The sequence below is a fragment of the Sabethes cyaneus genome, chromosome 3 (genome assembly GCF_943734655.1).
Source record: "Sabethes cyaneus chromosome 3, idSabCyanKW18_F2, whole genome shotgun sequence".
Taxonomy (NCBI): Eukaryota; Metazoa; Arthropoda; class Insecta; order Diptera; family Culicidae; genus Sabethes; species Sabethes cyaneus.
In genome coordinates, this window is record NC_071355.1 from 138,149,745 (window position 1) to 138,174,638 (window position 24,894).

Consider the following 24,894-nt stretch of genomic DNA (forward strand, 5'->3'; position numbering starts at 1 on the left):
AAGAGCCAAAAGCGCGCGCGTTTTTGTGGAAAACCATCAACGTGATTTTCGCTAGTTTTCTTTCATCTCTCTAGTGAACTCATCGTGTCTGCCCGAGGCTAACGAATAGCATGGTGACAATTTTCGCTCTCCCTGCAGAGCTACATTTAGAACGGTCGCGTGCTACCATCGTGTTGTTGTATTCGATTTTTCCGTTTTCTTCCTTTCTGGCAAAGCGAGGGTGAAGGTAGGAAAACGCAATTGGGGTTTGGTTCTTACTAACGAGAGTGGCGGTTGTTTGTCAGCGTGTTTGCTGTGGTAACCGCGAGTTTTTATATACGAATTTATCCGTTTTCGGTGTGTACGAATTATGGTAAAAGAGTCAATCTGCCGTCGCCCTCACCTATGGCACTGGCATTGAGATTTCTGTCTTGTTGTAGGTGGTTGCTCAGGTGTGAGAGAGGAAACAAAACTGTATACAAAGTGATAAGTGATAAGGAAGATAGCAGAATTTTCTCGCACAGTTTTTTCATTGCCAACGAAAGAAGCTACATCACTTGTCGGACTTACTTTCCCGACTGACGAGGAATGCGATGTCAGTAGTTTGCTGACTGTCTTCCAATGTGAACGTGCAGCCCATAGGTTTGAAGTGTCGAAGTTTTCGACCAAAGGATGTGTGCAGCGTGTTTCGTTTCATGCGTACATTTCGAAGGGTAGTGCTAAGGAAAATATCATATCTACCTCACACAGAGAATTAGGGACGGTTCCACTAGCAAGTTGGCGAAAAAAGTGGCAGTGTGAATTGTGAACAGAATTTAAAAATATTCTGCAATCCAATTATCTTTCACATTCGGTAAAGACTAGCGGTGATTTCAGATTGTGTTGTCTCAAGTGGAGGCGCCTGGTGTTTTGAATGGTTAGCTTACCAGATAATTCAGTCATCGGCGGATTAACAAACCACGCTAGAGCGTAAACGGTAGGTCATTGATTAGATTTTACATGGAGCATCTGCTTTTATTTAGTTGCATATTGCTGTTTCAGTTTCATTATTAATACCACTAATTACAAGTTAAGCTTGCTAAAAGTGTTGCACATGTTCTCAACTGCGAGTAACCGCAATTCACATTTTTTCCATTTGTGGTTTGGCGACAGCACGAGTTTAAGTTATAGTATGTATGCAATTACATAAACAGTGTAAGCTCGTTCAAAATAATCTCTACCCATAGTAATGGGAGTAATCTTATCAGCTGTTACGCTGCCGTTCAAAATCACTCGAATATACACTTATAATGATATGGATTCCATGAATGGCTTGAAATTGTATTGTTATACTTGAACGGATAAAATACAGCGTCCAGGTAAACTATACATTTTTATTTATGATGCTGGATTGAAATACTTTTTTCTGTTAAACCACATTTCACAACTGTTTTTTTTGTCGCCCTCATAAGTCTTCAAGTGGCATCAAGAGCATTAAAATTTGTTTAATCGGTGTTGAGAAAAATCAAATGAGCTTATTTCTAGACTTTGGTAAACACATAGTATAATATCTAGGTACCTAATATATCACTAAATTCAAAAGCTATATAAAATGGCACTGAACTATTCCCATTTTTCCTGTAATTGTTTTTCCCGAATTGATGAAACGAATTTCATCAACGAAAAGCTGAAAGGAATGAGGCATTTCAATTTGAGACTTCAATGGACACTGCACTTTAAGCTCTTTATGGCAAACACTTCGTGATTCGCTGAGAAGTTTCTCTATTGCGAGGAGGTTTCGCTTGCCTCGTGTATTCAATGCATAGCGAAAGCGCCAAACGGCCTATGTAGCACCGGAAAAGGAAAAGGTCGATTTTTTCTGATCAAATCTTCTTGAAGCCCTTAAAGACTTTGTCTTTTGAGAAGACAGCGACTGATCATCGCTTTTCGATCTTGGATGGTCTTGGAGAAGACCGAGGAAATTGCAACGAATGATACACAGAACTGCCCAGTTAGTTTCGAGGTACGATGCAGATCTAACAAGCTAGTCGTCGTATGTTCGGGTTGTCGTAATCTCGGGCGGTTGTCGTAATCTCGGGTGGACGGTGCTGCCAGATAGAGTAAGTAAGATTATTGTACTAGCCCCGTAACTGTTCTGCACTCTAATAGCCGACTGTGAAGTCTGTCGTTAAAAAGGGTCTTAGAAAGACGTTTAAGCCCAAGGCTTTTTTTGATGCACAGAATTTAAGTAGTTCTATAGAAATTCCAAAGCAAAGTTTAGCTAATTTGCATTTTCGAGAGAAAATCCAGTTCTTTTAAAATACCAGTTACATTTTCAGGTATTGTGGGCCTAATTTTTGAAACCTCAAACATTGCTTATCTTCTTAAAAGTCTTTTATATAAGTCTTTTATATGTTTGTTAAAATGTTTTTTATTGTGAAGAAATGGTTACAAATGAACTCCTTAAAATATTACCCATCGCGAGATGCCATTTTCTGGCAGAGTTCGGTGAAAGTCTTCATCTTTTGAGGTTATTCACGAATCAAGACATGTTTCGATTTTTTCATACAAGCTGATCAGCCAGACCATGTGCCATCGAACGAAACAAGTAATTATTATAATCCGGTGGCGATTTCTCATTTAATTGTTTGCATTTCCGGTTTGGCAACGTGAGGCCGCGCGTTGTCATGTTGTAGAATAACTTAACTTCGCGACTCTGCCAATACGAATTGGCTCCTAATGCTGAAGCATACTCTTTTCCTTTTGACACGGAGTGATTGCTTATTGAATATCTCCAATTTAGCATCAACATCGTTACATCGAAATCACTGTCTTTGTAACAACGGAACCAATCACGGTACTTTGTTGCATTTAGAGCAGTCAATATTAGTCAATATTTTCCGTAAATAACATTTTTTTGACACAAAATCAGACGTTCAATCACATAACCAAAAGTATATGACTCCATAACTAAGTTACTAATGTGTCGAAGTGGTATGTTTATATTAAGTCTATACTTGGAACATGAGGTTTTGGATATGTCGAAATTGACCAGCATTCTTTGCTATCTATTAAAAAAAGCGAGAAGGCCATTGATATAGAGGAGAGAATTCAATACTCAAGTCGTTGCTTACGGGTTTCTTTTGAATAATATGCGTTTTCGCATATCGCTGATTTCGCAAGATATGTGTCCGACCGAAGATTCGATCGATTTATAGTTTTAAAATACAAAATCAACCAACAGGGCTTTTTTCCGGCAGCAATAATGCTCCGTAGCTTAACAGAATTATTTAGAGAAAACCTTTTAACTGATTTAAGTAAAATTTTTATATTTGTTATGGTAACTTTCGATATGTATGCATTTTAACATATTTATTTGTAAAAATAGCTTTCGAAATAACTGCTGTAGAACGATAACGGCCAACGATGCATCAATTTTGCAACTTCCCGAGGCCTGGTGTTCAGAAGCACCTTCTTTTCCCGCAAAGAAATCCACCAACGAACATTGAGCCAAATCGGTTATATTTTCATCGATGGCCGGTTTTTCTCGAGCATCACAGAGGTATCCTTACTGCAGAGTGCGAATATCGATCCGGACCGTTATCTAGTAGCAGTACATGTGCGGTCTAGTTTCCTCTATGGAGCTACGTGCTTCGACCTTCAAAGATGCATGAAGTAGGATACGGATACTACGAGTTAACCACGGTCCTGAGGAGGAAAAAGTACCAGAATGAGAACAGACATTGTGAAGAGCTAGACTATTTCGGTGTGAAGAGCTAGACGCGTTTGTTCTACGAGCAAGTAAATAAATTTCGTAAAGGTTACACACCGAAGCAGTTCTTCAATGCGCGCGTCAATGGCGGAATAACAGAAGGAGACGAAACTGAAGATAACCTAGGAATGCTTAAAAACGGTCGGCTGCCAGTCTTGAAGAAATTCGGCGAGATATCGGTCAGCTGAAGTTCGACTACCGGCAGAACTTTACAAAAATAGCAATGGCACTTTACTGGATAATTTCAAAGATTTGGGTGGAGGAGAAATTACCGGGGGAGTGGGTGGAAGGTGTGGTTTGCCCCATTGTCAACGCCGCTTACACGGCGCGCTCCCAGATTTTGTTCGTCGTCTATCCCTAATAGCAAAAGAATGAGTAGGGCAATACTAGGCGTGGTTTATGGGGGCCCGTGCCCAACGGATCAAATTTTCACTCTCCGACAAATGCTCCAGCAATTTTGGGAGTACAACGTGCCAACGCATCATGTTTTCGTGGATTTCAGGGCAGCATACGATACAATCAAGCAGGAACAGCTATGGCAGATAATGCACGAGAACGGTTCACCGGACAAACTGATGTGGCTGATCAAAGCTACCTTGGAGTGAGTAATGTGCTACATGCGTGTTTCGGGGGCACTCTCGAATCCCTTCGAATCGCGCAGAGAGTCGCAGCAAGGGGAAGGATTGTCTTGTATGTTATTCAATATCGCCTTTAAAGATGTGTTCCGGCGAGCGGATATCGAAACAAGAAGAACGATTTTTAGCAAGAGTAGTCATTTCCTATCCTTCAAAGACGACCTCGACATCATTGCTAGAAACCTTGGGACGGCGGAGACAATCTATACCAGACTAAAAACGGAGACTAGGAGGTGAACCGACTTTCATAATAATATAACGATGTGAGCACTGATCTAGTACAACAGGTCCACAACGTTACAACGTTGATATTTCACGACGCTACGGTAGAACTGCAACCGGTAGCTTTTTCTTCTTGTGCGATCGATCGTTTGATTTGGTCACTTTTGCTGACTCGTGTGGATAGTGACATGTTTAGTATAGAATAAAAGGCAAGAAAATTATTATACCCGTGAACTTTTATTATATAGAATGGATCGATAAATATAGTTGCATAGTGTAGCACAACTGTTTTATTCATGCTAAGCGAATTCCGGACCCTCTTTCATATTTGTGCAACGGAGGTAGATAAAACCGTGTACTACGGTACGCTACAGACGATTGGGCTACAAATAAACGCGTCGAAAACCAAATAAAAAGAGGCTCCAGGGAAAACAATATGTGCCTCCCATGGACAGTTTGTATATTTGGGATCTCTGGTCACCGCCGACAATAATACGAGTAAGATGATTCAACGACGCATTCAGGTTAGAAGTCGAGTCTGCTATTCCCTCCACAAGACGCTTCGGTCAAGGAGCATACGTCGCCGCACAAAGCTGATGAAGTTCAAAGCGCCAATCAGACCGGTAGTCTTCGACGGACTTGAGACAGTAACTTTGATTACGGAAGACATACGTGCACTTGCCATAGTTGAACGAAATGTGTTGCGGATCATTTTCGGCAAAATACAAACAGATAACGGAGAGTGGTGTAGGTGTATAAATCACGAGCTGCAGGCACTACTTGGAGATATTTCCATCGTACACGTGGCAAAAGTCGGGTGACTACGGAAGAATTATTTTTGACAAAACAGCGGTTTCTCAAACCCAAAAAAAAGATTTTTGGTATCAATTTCGCTCTTAAATTGTTCATAAAACAAAAAGTGTTGAAAATTTAGAAAACTCGTATTAAAATTTGAGGTTCACCCGTTTTTGAAATTTTTTTCTCAGTCTTTTGAGTTTTGAGAAAAAGGTATTCAAAGTTTTGCGTTCCTTCTGCAACTGGTCTGAGACGTTCTTACAAATGTACGTGTAAGTTTGTGGGAATGCATAAAACTGGTGGAAAAACTTTCCTGTCGTAATATGGTCAACCTCTACTGGGTTCCTGGCCGTTGCGGAGTCAAAGGTAACGAAACTACTGATCAATTAGCAAAGAAAGGGTCATTCATGCAGTTCATAGGACCCGAACCTTTTTGGACTTCCTGTGCCCTCAAAATGAAACTTAGGAATTGGGAAAAACTACAGGCATAGTCTAATTGGAATATAACCTCGAATGTCCGGCATTAAAAATGTTTTATAAATCCAAATGCTCTTCAAACACTAAAACTACTAAACATCTGAAAATCCAACTTGAGCACATACACCGGTTTGAAAACAGGACATTGTTCTTGTAAGTATCAGTTGAGACTCATCAGTAAACTTAATGAAGCTAACTATCGCTTTTGTAATCAAGCGATTACAGCTTCGAAATTTGTTGTGTGACTGCGTTGCACTATATCAGAAACGACGATATCTTGATAAGGAGCTAACTCAGCCGTGCGATATTTGGAATGCTGCTCTTAACCTTTACGTCCCCGAAATCAAAAATGAAGGTACTTTCAGTTACACTTTTGGCTCTTTTGAGGTTCGGTAGAACCGATACCGCATGTTCCGGAATGCCAAGATATACTTAAAATACATCCAAATATGCACTAAAGAGCTCGTGTTGAAAAATCCTGTGAATTGATACCCCATTTGTCATGTTTTTGAAGAGAATTTCAAATAGCTACTTTTGAGGTTCGGTAGAATCGATGCCGGATGTTCCAGAATGTCCAGATCGACTCAAAATACATCTAAATGTCCACTAACGAGCTCGTGTTGAAAAATCCTATCATTTAATATCCCATTTGCCATGTTTTTGAAGAGAATACTAAATGACCACTTTTGAGTTCCGGTAGAACCGACAACGGATGTTCTGGAGTGTGAAGCGTAAGCCAGCGCTCTACAGGATAGTGTAAAAGTCATTATTGTGACTACAAATAAAATGGTTAACTTTTGCGCAGTCAATTAAGCAGATTTCTAATTTTATTTCATCTGTTACTTATGACGTCAAAAAAAAAAATCCCACCGCGATCTGGAATATCTCCGGGAAAATGGAACCATAGAATTATGCAGCGTATTTTTCCATTATAGGCCTAATGTGGTTCTTTTAAGACTAGTTGCATAAAATTCGATTGAAAATCAGTGAAGATAGAACCAAAAGTGTAACTGAAAGTACCTTCATTTTTTATGTCGGGGACGTAAAGGTTAATCAGGTGATAAATTTCATACGGAATGCATCACCTGATAAATGTTCACAGTTGTAGACGTAGTCAATCAAACTTTGATAGCTCACTGATAAGACAATCGTATAAAATAAAAGAGGACACACCACAATCCAGCTTTTTATAAGTCATAATGGCGTACGTGTTCGTAATATTTGAACAGCATTTTTGACATTTCTGTATACATCGCACATTTCTTTTCTACATGTGCCTTCAATTTTGCCGTGAGAACCTGCGAATAGAAAATGTGCGATGTATACAGAAATGTCAAAATGCTGTTCAAATATTACGAACCCAGACTATGCCGTCCGCCATTATAGCTGGTGAAAAGCTGAATAACGATCTTAACGGTACTCGAATACGCGGTGGAACAAAAATCAAGCACATCCAGCACGAACGAGTATGCGATACGGTTTGAATTGGTGAACCTGGACATACAATGAGGCAGATTTGCCTCGTAACTGATTTAAAGGAATTGTTGTGAAAATTATTTAGTAATATAGTAATGCTGAACTTTGTGCCTTACCCTGATTTTTACTACAGATATCATTGATAAAATCAATAATATATTGTAATGTAGAATAGAAGAGTGAAGTTGTGTCAAATATAGCATTGGGGATCTCAAGCGAATGGTTACATAATATTTTGCATCAATACTTGGGCAGTAGGCTTCCCAGTTGGCCTCGAGGTACGACACTGGTCTAATGCCTCGATTGGGCCAACAAAAGTATTCGTTTTTGGCAACAAAATATATTTCCTTTACAAAAATATACTTAAATATCAGTCAGTTTCCACATACATGCTTTAAATGACGCAAAAATGATGCCCTCAGTGTGTTCATTAAAAAAAGTTTGCTGTTATAGAATGTTTCGAACAATAATATTTTTATTGCCGTAGGACTACGACTTACCACAGGTTGCGAAAAACTTACTTGCAACGGACGGATAGCTTTCAGCGGATTTTTCAAATATGAAATGATTGCAATCGTTGATTAATAATATTTTCTCAATTTCTAACACATTTACATTCAATTTTTTCATATAAAAAAGGGTCTCGATTTTTGCACGGTTTCGATTTTGGCAACATAGGTGACACACATTTGTTGCCAAATTCGAAATCCAACTGTATAACATCTGGACTTTGCTTTAATTGGCTTTGAGAAAGCTATCTACATCAGATGAGTGCCACAATTACTCACACTTGGCCTATGGCTTAACCGACTTTGTGATCATGAAATTGATGAAATTCTGCGGAACAGGAGTGATTCTTTTGATTTGAATAACTCGTAAATATCATGTTTTTGAAACTTTATGAATCTTTCTCTACTACTCAAAAACTAAACAACGTAATGGAACAATACATTTTTTGTTTTGGTGATAGACATTAGAAGAAGACTGTTGAACCTTACACAGAATCAGAAAAAAAGATGAACGAAATAATTACATTTTAACAATACAAAGAAACTGAATAATGGCGAATACGTTGAACCTTGTCGACGAAACGTTTCGATCACGCCACTGTTTACAGCGTTTCACTGATTCTAGTTGAAAAATTTAATTTGTCAATTTAATTAGCTTCATTTTCAAAGTTGTACGTTTGCTACATTTATATATCTGTCTAAGGCTAGGTAAAGTTTAAACCCAAATCCTTTTATTTTGTACGTAGGAATCAGACGGGGAATCCGGTGGGAGCTTTGAGAAAAGCTGTTTTCATCTAGTGTAACTGATTTCAGAAGGACAGCTGTACAGATTGTATCTACATACATTTCTCTTATCCCGCTTAACCTAGCATTAGCAAGCTGCAGGGAACAGCGCCATCGTCCTGTTTGCTCCATTGCGGAAAACTTTCCTTTCAGAAGATCGCAAATACACGCTGTGAAGCCACGACATAGCTTGTCGGTATATAAATATATAGTTATTTCTTTTGGAAAACATTTTATTTGTGTTGATGTACATATTCTGGACTAGAAATGAAAAATGCTGTTGCTGCAAGTACTAGTTAGGGAGTAACAGCAAGGCGAGGATTGTTTTCAAGTTTTTTCTAATACTTTAAAGACACTATAATGTTAGTGAGCTATTAGTATGTAAAAGTTCACAAACTATTTGCAAACAACTCTATCTGTTAAACCAGGATTGTAATTTAATTTTCGAAAGAAATAATTTTATTAAAGGATGTTCATTCTTTTAATAAAACTATTTCTTAAACAGGTAATACAGGCCAATCCTCAATGATATTTGATATCTATAAAACGATAATATATTCTATTGAACTATTTTACCTCCGTTGTATAATGTTGTATAAAGTTCCCATAATTTTAACATACGCAATAACATTTGACATTACAATCTACAACTTCATTCAGTGAGTTGTAAAATAATACAATTTGATGTTATCGTCATTAAGGAAAATCCGCTAAAGCAAAATAAATTGTAAACGAGCCATATCGAATTTTTTTGTCCTAGGTCTTTTCATCACCCCAAACTACAGGCAGGCGGTTGTCGTTTGTCGCTCTGCAGCTAACAAGAGCGGCAAGGCGGTTTGTGAGGCGTCCGTCGTCACTAGGCGAAACTGAGATGTGAACTCACGAAGCCACATATATTTTGCATTGTGAGCTGTTCGAAAAATACGTCCTAAAACGGATGTTTGAGAAACACGATCTAGCTGCGGGAAAAAAGTTATATTAAGACAAATATCGGAGCCTGTGCGATAGCATTTCTCTAAATCAAGGACGTCATGTTTGACTTATCCCTAACAAGCTTGACAAAACGATGATAGCGTTGAACGGAAGTAACATCCTGCAAGCTTATTTTATTATGCCATTGCTTTTCTTCCAGCATTGCGCTGTGCCTTGGATTTTAAGTGTGAATGTGGGAGAATCAAACTGTGGTTGTGGATTGAATGGTATAATGATGTTTTGCATAACTTTACTTCTTTAGTTTATACAACATTTTTCTCAAAAAAATTAAACGTGATGCCCTGTTTTTGTCGATTTTGATTTATTTCCCCAAGTTGATTACATAATTGTTTTACCTTTGTTATACTATAACAAAGGTTTAGGAATTGGTCGAAAAACACGAAATTGATCCGAGGCCCGGAGGGCCGAGCCACATATACCAATCGACAGGGTTCGACGAACTGAGCAATGTCTGTGTGTGTGTGTGTGTGTGTGTGTGTGTGTGTGTGTGTGTGTGTGTGTGTGTGTTTTTTTTTTTTTTTTTTTTTTTTTTTTTAGCGAGTAGGGAAATCTGCTATCAGACACCTGAAAAGACAGCTCAGGGAGTGGGGTTTGGTATCCCGTGAAGATCGTGGAGATCCAGACCCACTAAAACCCTACTCGAGTCGCCAGCCTCAATCCCCCCTGGAACCACCTTATCGGTATTACTTCAGGGAGGGGCTATTGTGCTTAACGCACGCTCTTAGATAACTACTGGACTATGGTAGTTAGGCTGTTTATTCGCCGTTGATCGGCTTTCCAACGATTTTGTAGCTCAAGTACGATCTGGGTAGCAGCCGCATTGACCGCACCCCAGACGTCCGAGCTAGAACACATCCTTTGGACTAAGTTATCCGGAGTAGTGTCCTGTCCGCTAACTGCCATCATGTTGCTTCTCACGCCCTCGAAACGAGGGCATATGAAGAAAGCATGTTCTGCAGTTTCCTCAACGTCCGCGCATTCAGGACACTCGGGGGACTCCGCATGCCCAAATTTGTGCAGATACTGTCTAAAACAACCATGCCCTGACAGAATCTGTGTCAGGTGGAAGTTGACTTCGCCATGACGCCTGTTGACCCATCCGGATAGTTCCGGGATAAGTCTATGTGTCCACCGGCCTTTTGTGGAATCAGACCATGCCCGCTGCCATGTGATCATCGAGGCCGATCTTGTGGTACTCCGTATGCCTCTAGTTCCACGTTGGTTGAAGCACTCTACTTCCTCGCTGATGATGATACCAATAGGCATCATACCCGCTAAGACGCAGATTGCGTCATGTGAAACTGTGCGGTACGCACTCGCCACTCTTAAGCACATGAGACGATAGGTGCTTTCCAGCTTGGCTAGATAGCTTTTGGTACCTAACGCCGATGACCACACCGGCCCGCCATACCTGAGTATGGACTGGACCACGTTGGCTAAAAGCCTTCGCTTGCTGCCATATACCGCAGAGCTATTAGACATCATACGAGACAATGCCGAAATAGCTGTGGAAGCCTTCTTGCAGGCATAGTCGACGTGGCTCCCGAACTTGAGCTTGTCGTCGACCATGACTCCAAGGAGTTTTAAGAACCGCGTTGACGAAATAGTGCAGTCCCCGACACTGATATTTGCTTGCTGCACCGACTTGCGGTTGTTAACCACGATAACCTCCGTTTTATGATGCGCTAGGTCCAGTTTCCTGGATCGCATCCAATCTTCAACAATGCTTATAGAGTGAGCAGCCGTCAACTCAACCTCTCTGATAGATTCACCGTAGACTTCCAAGGTGATATCGTCCGCAAAGCCGACAATCGCCACCCCTACCGGAAACTTTAGCTTCAACACCTCGTCATACATGACGTTCCACAACACCGGGCCCAGTATGGAACCTTGCGGAACCCCTGAGGTGATTGGAACGCATTTCTGACCATCCTCCGTGTTGTAGCATAGCACACGATTCTGGAAATAATTTTCCAGAATTCTGTACAGCGACACCGGCACTTGGACGTTCCGAAGCGAGCTGGCTATGGAGTCCCAGCTAGCGCTATTAAACGCATTTCTCACGTCGAGCGTGACAACTGCGCAATAACGAATACCTGTCCTCTTGGGCTGGATTGCCACCTCGGCTGTCTTAGTGACAGACAAGATGGCATCCACCGTAGATTTGCCTTTTCGGAAGCCGAATTGGTTCCTTGACAGACCGTTTGTACCCTCCGTGTACTGTACGAGTCTGTTAAGGATAACCCTCTCCAGCACCTTGCCGGCAGTATCGAGTAGACAGATCGGCCTATATGACGAGGGGACACCCGGAGGTTTTCCCGGCTTCGGCAATAGGACCAGGTTCTGTCGCTTCCATCTGTCCGGGAAGTGGCCAGCTTCCAGGCATCTATTCATTACTGCCCCGAATAATTCGGGAGCCTCCAAAATAGCCGCTTTAATGGCCATATTCGGGATACCGTCTGGCCCCGGTGCCTTGCTCACCTTTAGGGATTTAGCGATATCAATGAGTTCCTCGTTCGTAACCGTCACTTCCTCCCCGACCTCCAAACCGCCGTCGCCCACGTTACTTTGGATGTTCGGCTGGGAGGCCGACCATCCTACGCTATGGTCTGAGATACTGGAACGTCGGCCGTGGGACGACTCAGCGGTCTGAGGCCAGGGCCTTGGCTCGTGGCGCGGAAAGAGGCCCTCGATGATCCGCTCCAGCATCTCTGGCGATTGCTCAGCGGGCGCCATCACACCCTTGGTCTTTGCCATTACGACTCTGTAGGCATCACCCCACGGGTTCGCATTGGCACTAGCACATAACCTTTCAAAGCAGTCTCGTTTACTAGCTTTTATCCCGCTCTTAAGCGCTGCGCGTGCAGCAACGAGTGCTACTCGACATTCAGCCCTGCTTTCATCCGAACGAGCTCTTTGCATAATTCTCCTCGCACGAAAGCACGCTCCGCGGAGTTCCGCAATTTCATCTGTCCACCAGTAAGCCGGTGACCTGCCATACCTAGGACGACCTTTCCTAGGCATGGTAGCGTCACATGCTCGCGACAGTACCTCAACCAAATGATCAGCGTTCGGATCGGGCATACCGCGATCACCGCACTCTCTCCGGATCGCTTCCACAAATACTTCGGGATCGAAGTATGATGTCTTCCATCCACGGGTGGTTGGAGTGTTGGCCCTACTCGCCGCCTGCCGCCTCGTTATCTGACCGACACCATAGCGGACCGCCTGGTGGTCACTGTGAGTGTAGCCATTATCTACCCGCCAGTCTCCTATCAGACCAGGACTGCCGAAAGTCACGTCGATGATAGACTCCGCACCGTTCCTACTGAAGGTACTTGTGTTGCCGACGTTGGCCAGATCTACGTTAAGCTTTGCCAGAGCTTCAAGCAGAATCCGACCCCTATGGTTCGTGCGACGACTTCCCCACTCTACCGTCCAAGCGTTAAAGTCGCCCGCCACAACCACCGGCCTTAAACCAGACAGCACAACTGATACTCGGTCTACCATCCGCGTAAACTGCTCGATAGACCAACTCGGCGGAGCATAACAACTGCAGTAGAACACTCCACCCACTTTGGCAACCGCAAACCCCTCGTCTGCAGTTGACACAACCTCCTGAACCGGGAACCTGCTTGTTGTCCATATAGCCGCCGTCGCAGACCTATCCGAGACCCAGTTGCCGTTTCCGGCAGGGACGCGATATGGATCCGAGACTATGGCAATGTCCATTGCTGACTCAGAAACTGCTTGGTGTAACAGCTGCTGAGCTGTGCTGCAGTGGTTCAGGTTGAGTTGTGTCACTTGCACTATGAACGTGGCTTAGTCGCCGGCGCACCGGTCGGGCACCTTGGACCTCCCGTTACGTGCTTTGCGTCCCGTTTACCGGTGCAGATCAGGCACTTAGGAGGCTCCGCGCAGTCCTTTGCTTTATGGCCCGCACTGCCACATCTCCTGCACAACTGGCTCCTATCTGGCCCCTTGCAGTTCCAGGCTTTATGTCCGTGCTCGAAACACCGGAAGCAAGCTTCCGACTGCTTGGACACGCTCAGTGGGCATACCGACCACCCCACTTTTAGCCTAGCAGCTTTCAGGGCTTTGTTTCCGTCAATCAGCGGAAGTCGTATGGTGGCTACCTGGGTCCCGGCCGGACCCTTGCGTAGGCGAACCGCCTCGGTTGCCACCACCACTCCACTTTGCTCTTTGAGAGCTTGTACGACCTCACGCACTTCGGTGATCTCGTCCAGGTTCTTAAGCTGGAGAGTCACTTCTGGTGTGAGAGCACGTACCTTCACTCCGTCCCCGAGCACTCCTTCCGCTATTGGCTTGTATGCGGAACTCTTCTTTGTGGCGTCCTTCTTTAACTCGAGGATCATATCGCCCGTGCGTGAGCGGCGGATGCTCCGTACGTCCGCGTCCAGATCCTTGAGTAGGGCGTCTCCTCTCATGGCCTTCAGAACCTCCGAGTATTTCGACCCGTCGGTTTTCAGGATAAGAGCGTCGCCCTTCTTCGCTCGCTTTCTTGCCGGTTTAGGTGGAGCAGTTTTTTTACTGGAGCCTCCTCCGCCTTTTCTCTTGGCCCTAACCTCGGTCCACGGGCCACCTGTCTTGGAGCTTCCCGCTGGTTCATCGGTTAGCTCTGCCAACCCGCTAGCCTGAGGGCTTTTACCGATCAGGCGTTTTTTCGGTCCGCCAGGGGTGCTATCCCCCGGGGACTGTCTCGGGCGCTTAGCGGATGCCTTACCGCTGCTGGTAGCGCCTTCCGTAGCCTCCTGGGCCGCGTTACGACACTCCGTCAACGGGCAAGCGTCCGTTTGTACTGCCTTCGACGCCTTCACGGTCACCTTCTTAGCCTCTCCTGCACGGGCCACGAGGTCGTTGTGCGTTTTGGTCGCTGCATTCAAGGTTCTCCGAAGCATGAGCAAGCTCTGCTTCAGGTCCTTGGAGAAATTTCCGCGACCTGACGTGAACTCGATTATTACCTCGAGCTGCTGTGACGCTGCTACCACTTTAGGTACAGCATCTCTATTTTTCTCCATCGCCCTGATAAGCGCTGGGCCGTTCATCGCTGTGTCCGGCGTGGTAGGCATACCGCTGCCTTTGCCACCCACACTAGCGCTCCTAGTTGCATCCTTCTCCACCCTTGGTGGAGAACGCTGGATGCCTCCTCTAGCGAACGGGTTTTCCACCGTATCCACACTTGTTATATTTTTGATTTTGTCTTCCATAAGAATCCCACGAGTTGAGGGGAAAGAAAAGTCCGCCACATCAGAGCCCCTCATGATGCGGTAAGGGCTGATTACTGTGGAGGGCGCTCTGGTACTCCACAGGCTCCGTTTGAGGCTGAGTATTTATAGAACCCCCCCCACCATTCATCCCTCGGCACGGGTCGCATGACACCTTGGATTAGGGGTTTATCCATTCATGTTTTTACTTTTAGCCATGGATAATAGCTATTAAAACCATCCTCCTTTGGGGGCTTTGGACCCTCTGCTCAGGTTCTCGGTATTTTCAGGTTCATCGAACATGCTTCTACCGAGATCCGTCATTTGCAGGCGGAGAGTTTACACTCAGCCTTCGCATGAGTGTGTGTGTGTGTGTGTGTGTGTGTGTGTGTGTGTGTGTGTGTGTGTGTGTGTGTGTGTGTGTGTGTGTGTGTGTGTGTGTGTGTGTGTGTGTGTGTGTGTGTGTGTGTGTGTGTGTGTGTGTGTGTGTGTGTGTGTGTGTGTGTGTGTGTGTGTGTGTGTGTGTGTGTGTGTGTGTGTGTGTGTGTGTGTGTGTGTGTGTGTGTGTGTGTGTGTGTGTGTATGTGTGTATGTATGTGCGGGGCGCAACTTTTCTATCGCCTGTTTCTCGGAGATGGCTGAACCGATTTGTTCGCTATTACTTTTGTTTGAAAGGTATTATTGCCTAGTATATCACTATTGAATTAGTTCGAGGTCCGACATTTCGTTTAAAAGTTATAAGTAAAAACGTGAAAATTACGTGACACGATTTTCTCCGGAACCAAGTGACCGATTTCAACGATCTTGGTATCGAATGAAAGCTCTTGTTAACGCTAAATTTTTCGGGTAAATTTTATTGAAAACAAACAAGTAGTTTAAAAGTTATCCTAAAAAACCTGTTTTGACAAGGTAATAATTATCGCCTGTTTCTTAGAGATGGCTAAACCGACTTAGGCGCTATTAGTCTCATTTGAAAGGTAACATAGCCTAATAGATCACTATTGATTTGTTTTTTGATTGGACTTTCAATTTGAAAGTTACGAGCAATTGAATACAACACATTAAAATTTATAATAATTTATAACCATTTCATCTAAGATGATTTATCTAGTTTGAATTGTTTTGACATCAGATTAGAGATTGTAATGCTGCAAATATATCTGCAAAATTTCAGTAGAATTGGTTTTGCCAATCAAAAGATATTAACCCTCCAACACTCGCGCCAACTTTTGTAATACGGGTTATTCGCGCGCACAATGGCCCAAAGCCAAAAAGACATGCGCACTAGAGTTTTGACTGGGAAAACTTGGTTTTAGGTTTATGGAACCTTTGGAAGAATTTCTTGAAATTGAAAGTTCTATCGTCTGGTGCAATTTAAATTTTGATTTATCCCCCTAAAAGTGGAATAAAAAAATTATTTTTCTTCAGTTTCAATATAACACATTGATGTATTCTGCAAAGTTTTAGAGTATATTATTACAAGAAATTTTGCTGAAGACAGTAACCCCCTATCTCTTCAGCGAAGCTAGAAAAATATTATTTATTGTATATGAATTAGTGAAATCAGTTTTTTATTTTAGCTCTTTTCGTAATAGTTGTATGACTTTTTCATGTATTACAAAGTTGCACAAATAGTAAAAATACACAACTTTGCTGAATATAGTATGTTTGCTTGTTTAGGAACTGTAGAACTTTGATTATGAAAAGTACCCTAATTTTGACCCCGAATTACTCGACTACCAACAAACGGATACATTTTAAACATTTTACATTATTGCTGATTGTTTTGATGCATACAGACACCATTTTTCCATATGAAGAAACGAGAGAAAATTCCAGGCCAATTCTGGTACACCTCATATGCTGATTGCTTCATTTCTGTGATGTCAGTTTATGCTGATCAATTTTCCCTACAATTTAAAGTATTAATGCATTGAATAATTATGACATTTTGCTCATAACAAGTTTATTGAAGAATATACTTTAGTTACACAACGATTTGTAACTTTATAACAATATGGCGTTCAAAAACCTACACATGTTATACAAAATACAACAGCGTGAGTAACCGAAGGTTAATAAAAATTGATGAAATTTATTCTAGAAAACTTTATTGGTGTGAATCAAATAGGCATTACAGGAAATTATGCATAGTTCAAAAATCTATAAACTAGACCTTTACTACGCAATGTATATGTTAAAGAATAATATTTGCTCTTACAACCTACTTTTACTTGCACTTACTCAAATTATTAACAACTTACTTATCCTTATTCAGCAATTTCATGAAAAAAGGATCTATCAAAATTTATAAGTGGTCATATTTTGTTCAAATTTTGTAAACGTATTCAATTTTCAAACATTTTATGTAAACCAACGCACTACGCAACGTTAACCAATAGATGGATTATACTCCGAAGACGTGTCGGTTTCTATCTCAAATAGCAAGTAAGACCATATAACAAAGATTCCTTTCACCACTAGGTGGATTAAATCGGGTTTTTTCGCTATATAATGAAAACCATCTGTACGCTAATGACACATTCCACGCACTTGTGCGACCCACATAATACTGGATATGAATAAAAGATCTCAAAAGTTCTCGTTAAAACAAACAATTAATAGAGCGGAAATATGATCAATATTATTTCATGTATAACTTCTCAGCGTAATATTGAAGATATGATCTGTGTATAGAACGGTGCTCGAGAACATTAGGCAGGTTATTAATGAATAATGAAAACAATAGTGGACCAAGTACTGATCCCTGCGGAACACCAGAATCAATATGGCAGAAAGATGACATACATTCATTATAGAATTCCGCTTGTTTCCAGCCACTGCGATATGTATTAAGCAAATCGATCGCGCTAAGAGAAAAACCATATTGCGAGATCAGGTTATTCAACAGTTTGCAATGCGAAATACGATCAAAAGCCTTGCTAAAACCGATAAGTAACAATATTGCTAGACTTTCTTACCTTTGTTATAGTATAGAGTATATATATAATCGAAAGAGCTCGACGAACTGAGCAATGTCTGTGTGTGTGTATGTATGTATGTATGTGTGCGCGCTTCATTTTCTATCGCCGGAGATGATTGAACCGATTTGTTCGCTATTACTTGTTTGTTTGGAAGGTATTATTACCTAGTATATCACTATTGAGTTGTTTCGTGGTTCGACGTTTCGTTTAAAGTTATAAGCAAAAATGTGAAAATTACGTGACACGATGTTCTCCAGAACCTCACAGCCGTTTTCAACGATCTTAGTATCAAATAAAAGCTCTTGTTAACACTATATTTTTCAAGAAGTTTTATTGGAAACAAACAATTAGTTTAAAAGATATGCTTAAAAAACCTGTTTTGACAAGGTAATAATTATCGCCTGTTTCTCAGAGATGACCAAACCGATTTATGTGCTGTTAGTCTAATTTGAAAGGTAATATAGTCTAATAGATCACTATTGATTTGTTTTTTGATTGGACGTTTAATTTGAAAGTTATGAGCAATCGTATACAACACATAAAAATTTACTATAATTGATAACGATTTCATCTAAGATAATTCATCTAGTTTAAATTATTTTGGCATCAAATAAGAGGTTTTAATGTTGCAAATATATCTGCAAAATTTCAGAAGAATTGGTTTTGCCGCTTGAAAGATATTAACCCTCGAACACTCGCGCCAACTTTTGTAACACGGTTACTCGCGCGCACAATAGCTCCAAACCAAAAAAAAACGTGCGCACTAGAGTTTTGACTGGGAAAACTTGGATTTAGGTTTATCGAAACTTTGGAAGAGTTTCTTGAAATTAAAAGCTCTATCGTATGGTAGAATTTAAATTTTGCTTAACCCATTTCCTCCCAGCGTTGCGAAAACGCAACGCACTTTCATTCGATTCTAGAGAAAGCTCTGTTTAAGATATCAACTTGAACCTTGAGAAACAAAGAAAGATTGGAAAAAAATCTAATCGACCTGTTTTTGCTCAAAGGTCAGATGTTACATGTAACATAATTACAGCTGTGACAAAACAACAGGTTTTGCTATTTTTCAGACAGTTAAGGAAAAATGCTCATATAACTTGATTTTACCTCTATTTACGTCTGACCAATGAATCAGTGTTAGTAAGAATCGGTTGCTTGCCAAAAAACACTTTGTTTCATAATTTTGATAACTTTTGTAATTTTAAGAAAGGTTCTAAGTCTTGCGTTGCGAAAACGCAACGCTAGGAAGAAACGATATTCAAAATTTGCAACGGGAACGTTTGTTTTCGTTCGTTCGCTGCAGATGTTTCATTTAAAGTCGTTGCTTTTAAGTAAACAAATGAATGTAAATCTTATATTTCGCTTGTTCAAAATGTCCCGGAAACATTATAAAAATCCCAAGTTTGATTTAACGGTAAAAAAGTATTTATATGCATAATAATGAAGGTATGCAAAAACGGTATACCCCTAACGCCCAGCGTTGCGTTTTCGCAACGTAGCGTTGCGGAACACAGGCCAAAATTAAAAATACATGTCAGCGGCTTTTTATTAGTTGACCTAAAAGAGAATTTTTCTGAAAGTTTCAACAAGGAAGTTTTGCAAGTTTCTGAGGAGTTCAACCTTAGATGATTCATTTTGGCAGTTACGTAACTATGAAAGCCTCCCAGGTAACCAATAAGCATCACCAATGCTATTCAAATGCAGGCCAATAAATAACTAAATAAATATAAGATGAATTTGTTTATTAAAATTAGTTTATCTATTTTAGCTCTTTTTGTAATTGTTGTATGACTTTTTTAAGTGTTACAGGGTTGTACAAATAGTAGAAATACACAACTTTGCAGAACATAGTATACCTCTATGTTTGCTTGTTTAGGAACTATAGAACTTTAATTATAAAAAATACCCTAATTTTAACCTTGATTTAGTCGACTAGCAACAGACTGATACATTTAAAGAAGCTGTAGAAACGAGAGAAAATTCCAGTTGGGGCCAATTGCCGTACACCTCACATGCTGCTTGCTTCGTTTCTGTGATGTCCGTTATGCTTAGGCTGTTTATGAATTATTGATGTGAATCAAATAGAATGGTATTATACGGAATTATGCATAGTTCAAAAACCAATATACAGTAGAGATTTCTATAACGCGGATTTGTAGAACGCGGATTTCTATAGCGCGGGTACCATGATATTTCTATAACGCGGTTTTCCGCGTATAACAAATACACGTAGCATATGGATATTGAGTTAATTGGGGCTAAACTCGAATTTTGAGCGTTTTTGAACAGATATGACCATGGTGTCTTTTAAGAAGTTGTAGGGCATATAACAGTTGACTCTCTAAGTGATATACGGAAACCACAAAATTACGGGTTGGCCTGCTGGAGATTCCGGAATATCCGTTGAAATTATCTTATTGGTAAAGTTGGTTAAAATTGGTAAAATATTTTTGAAGTAACTAAAGTCGGGTAATTGATACGAATTAAAAACAAAGTAATAAATAAGCGACCTTAGAAAGCCATAAGGTGGTCCTCCGAAAAATTCAGAACATATCGTGAATATTTCGAGTGTAATTTGACTACACTAGAAGTATATTTCGACTATTTGTGACTCAATTTGGCCATTGGATGGTTTACCGGGAAAAAATTCAAAGCTTACCTGAAATTGGTCACTGGAAATGCAAATTTTTTTAATTTGTAACAGATCAAAATGAAATGGAATATCAGCAATCCTCAACTAAATAGGCCGCTCACGACACGACTCGACATAGCCGCCAAAACGTTCACTGGAAAATTAGGATTTGCCGTCAAAGTGAACAATAAGTGAAAATTCATGTTGAAGTCCGCGCTACAATTTGAAAAAGGTTTGTTATAAAATGTTCGCTGACAAATAAACGAGGTTATTTCGCCAGTTTGTTGAAATTTCCAATTTTGCTAGTGTAATTTGATAGATGTGGTATAGTAAACTGAACTTCCGGTAACATTTACTATACTTACAAATCTAATAGCAAATATATCAACTTTTGTATAAACTCTTCACCAAGTATTGTGCATTTCTGGGAAATTTTTAACAGAAATCTAACCATCGTAGTTAGCCATGGCCATTCCGAAATCCGCGTTGACGGTATCTAATATTTTTATGGATTTTGCCTGAGAAAAAGTGAGAGAGAAGTGTTATTGCTTTTGTTTTCACCTTTTCCTGGACAATTCAGAATGGGGCTTCTTGTAAGAGCGAACAGGCTACGAAAACTTTGTTGCTTTCGTCAACGCGATGAATTTATATTCCCATTTCAAATTGTTCAATTCGAGGTTGGATAAACATAATTCCGAACTCAAAGAACAATTTCGCTCGTTGACCACTTTTACGGATGTTCCGTATTTGTCGGAGAATCGCATGTTGGCTTTGGAATAGCACGTATTGTTTACTTTACTTATATTACGCCAAATAATAAGCCATAGGAACTTTAAAAAGAATTTTGAAGCTATGAGAAGACTTCACAGAAATGAAAATTTACCGGATGTTCCGGAAGCTCTGAAAGACCAAGAGGCGATTTTTTCTGTCTCACCAAGCATCTGTAAGATGGAAAAATATATACTTGACATCTTTCCCAAAGGAACCATGGTCGTGTTGATTCGAAATTTTGTAAAATTCAGGTATAGCCCCAATTAACTCAATTTCCATATGCTACGTGTACTTGTATAACGCGCTTCTTATAACGCGGTCCCAATTAGCCGCGTTATACAAATATCGACTGTACTAGACCTTTACTACGCAATGTGTTTGCTCAAGAATAATATTTCCTCTTACAACTTAATCTTTTACTTGCACTTACTCAAATTAGTAACAACTTACTTAAACTTACTCAGCAATTTCATGAAAAAAAGATCTATCAAAAATTATAACCGCGCATATTTGTTCAAATTTTATAAACTTATCCAATTTCCAAAAATTTTATGTAAAGCAACGCATTACGCAACGTTAACCAATAGATGAATTATGTTCCGGAGGCGTGCTGATTTCTATCTCAAATAGTAAGTAAGACCGTATAACAAAGGTTCCTTTCACCACTAGGTGGATTAAATCAGGTTTTTATCTATGGTTTTAGCAACATCATCGTGAATTTTAAGCAAAGCCGAGCCAGTACTATGATTCTTCCGAAACCCGGATTGAAACTTGTTCAGAAAATTCATTTCATCTATGAAATCCGACATTTGAGCTTTAATAAGTTTTTCAAACACTTTCGAAACGGCACTAAGAATGCTGATTGGCCGCAAGTTGGTTAGCTCTGTTAGCTTTTGGTTCTTTTTGTTAGGAATAATCTTCATAGATTTCCACAAAAGCGGAAATTTCGATGTCCTAAAGATTTTATTAAACAAGTGAGTAATCATAGGTAAAACCAGTGGTAAAATTATTTTACCAAAAATAATCGTAATATTGTCCAACCCTACAGCATTGGATGTAACTGAAAAGATAGCTTTTATCATTTCGTTCTCTTCTACGGTACTAAATTGAAACCCGTTGGAATTTGGCCGATATGAAAGTTGTCCTTTATCTATAGTATAATTTGAAGTAAAAAACTCATTAATTCCGCTAGCCGTAAAATCTGAACAGTTACTAGTTTGTGTTTTTTTGCTTAATCCTAAGTTTTTGATATTACGCCAGAGTTGACCGCTTGAAACATTAGTATTGATATGCCTTTTGTTAAAATTTTCTATAACTTTTCTAATAAAAAAAATTACCCTATTCCTAAGCAACTTGAAATGTATTTCATTTTCGGGTGATCTGTTATTCTTCCAATTTCTGTAAGCAAGGTCTCGATTTAGAATTGCCCTCTCTATTTCATCAGTATACCAAGGATTCTTTTTAGGCTTACTCAATTTTAGCGGAAAAAAGCGATCATGCAAATAGTTTTTTTTTTGTTTGATTATAGTCACTTTAACAGCGTGACTTTCGTGACTTCTGCGGGGTTGGGATTCGAGCCCTGGACCTCGGCGTGAGTGGCGTGAATGCTAACCGCTACGCCGGGATTGACCTCATGCAAATAGTTAAGACGAGAGTTTAAAACATTAACTAAAATATCAGGATCATCTATGCTGTGAAAACTATTCCAATCGAGGCCAAAAAACTCGTTTCACAGTGAGATACTGTCAAAATGGTTATAATTTCGGTACCAGCTTGCAGTGAGGTGAATGTGTCTAACTTTTAAAGATTGAGGTATTTGCTTATTATTTCAACAATCTTACTCTTTTCGAATTTATTTCTCTTATCTATTAACTGGCGTCTAAACGAAGTCAGCTCACATGTGCCAAAACTGAGTTATGTTTAATAGTTAAATGACCGTGACCGAACAAGTTGTTCTGTAGCGTGTACGCATGCAAGTTATAGTTCCGCAATTATTGTTTGTTTTACTGTGTTAACTGTTCGTTTTATTTGCTATTGACAAAATTTATCGGAAATAGAAGTGATAATTTAGTTGGCAAGAAATAATTTCTGCAACTTGAACATTATCTGCCGTTGTTTTGGCCGATTATTTATTGCCGCGCTGCTATCTGTTGCTTCGTACCATTTCGATACAGTGATATTGCTTTGTGCTTTAGCCGGCTTACTACAATACACCGAGTGAGATTGTGTGCGCACTGGTTATCCGACGAGCAACGTAGAGTCATGGAAAAAAAAGTGTGTGGAGAATGCAAGCAAACCATCAATGATCTTGAGCCAATTCGATGTGGTGTGTGCGACGCATTCTACCATATTAGCCAACAGTGCTGCGGCTTTAACAGTCGTGGATACAAAGACGTGCTTGCTCAGGGCAAAATCCTATTTGTTTGCTCTCCTTGCAGAGACGAGTTGGGTGGACGGAGTGTTCGCGAATATATAGCGGATAAATTAAATAGCATCCAGTCTCAACCATCGGTTGATGATAGTCATGATAGTCTGCCGGCACAGGTTAAACTGTTGTCTAATGCTGTCGACATACTAAGCAAAAAAATTGATAAATTATCAACCGATTCGCACTTTCCTGTCACCCCCTCGCTGAACCATGCTACTCCTGTTGTTCATGAATCCAGATCAGCACGGTCCATGAAACGTCGCCGCATCGACGATCAGCCACGTCCAACTATTGTAGCGCCGACTAACTGTGGCACAAAGGTTATTGATTTAACTGACCTTTCCGTTGCTACCGTCGCATCCGTCACTACTGAAAAATTTTGGCTCTATTTATCGAAATTGAATCCACTGATTTCGAACGCAGATGTAAAAATGATCGTTTCCCGCTGCCTGAACGTCGCTGAGCCTAGTGATGTAATTCGCTTAGTTCCCAGAGGAAAAGATGTTTCTACTATGTCGTTTGTGTCCTTCAAAATCGGACTCGATCCTGAAATGCGGGACATCGCTTTAAACCCCTCATCGTGGCCAGCTGGGTTACTGTTCCGGGAGTTCATTGACCAGGCAAAAAACTTGGACCAGCGCACGGTTGCGGCAAGTGTGCTTCCGATGGAGGATGTTGCGGTTATGAATTAAACACAACGCGATCTTTTGTGGACGGTGGGAACCTTATGGTTCCCGCCAAATGGCGAGTATCTATCAAATACGACTAATTTTCCGGCTGTGTACAGTATTTCCACGTTACAGTACTGTGACACACATTCCAACGATATCAGCGTCTACTACCAAAATGCCAGGGGATTGAGGACAAAAGTGGACGAGCTTTACCTAGCGTGCCGAGATTGCTGTCTTGACGTTATTATTTTGACGGAAACGGGACTCAACGATTCCATAAATTCAGTGCAACTGTTTGGTGAAAAGTTCAACGTTTTTCGCTGCGATCGTTCTGCTCGTAACAGTGACAAGCGCAGTTTCGGTGGAGTACTGATTGCTATCGCTCGGCAACACTCATGTGCCCTTCTTACGTCAGTGCATGGAAGTACCTTAGAGCAGGTATGTGTTACTGCAAATATTCGCGGTTTGAAGATCCTGTTAAGCGCCATATACATACCACCCGACAAAAGTCAAGATACTGTTGTGGTCGAGTCGCATGTTTCTTCCATTCGTGAGTTGTGTGA

At 40.8% G+C, this 24,894-nt stretch overlaps 1 protein-coding gene across 1 annotated transcript in view; it reads left to right on the forward strand.

Annotated features, from left to right (window-relative positions):
- Positions 1 to 630: 630 nt before the first annotated feature.
- The window catches only part of LOC128744626 (arylalkylamine N-acetyltransferase 1), a 96,414-nt gene continuing 72,150 nt past the window's right edge, over positions 631 to 24,894 (forward strand). The window contains exon 1 of the mRNA XM_053841775.1: positions 631 to 955. The gene's annotated coding sequence lies outside the window, so the exon portion shown is untranslated. The remainder of the gene's footprint in view (positions 956 to 24,894) is intronic.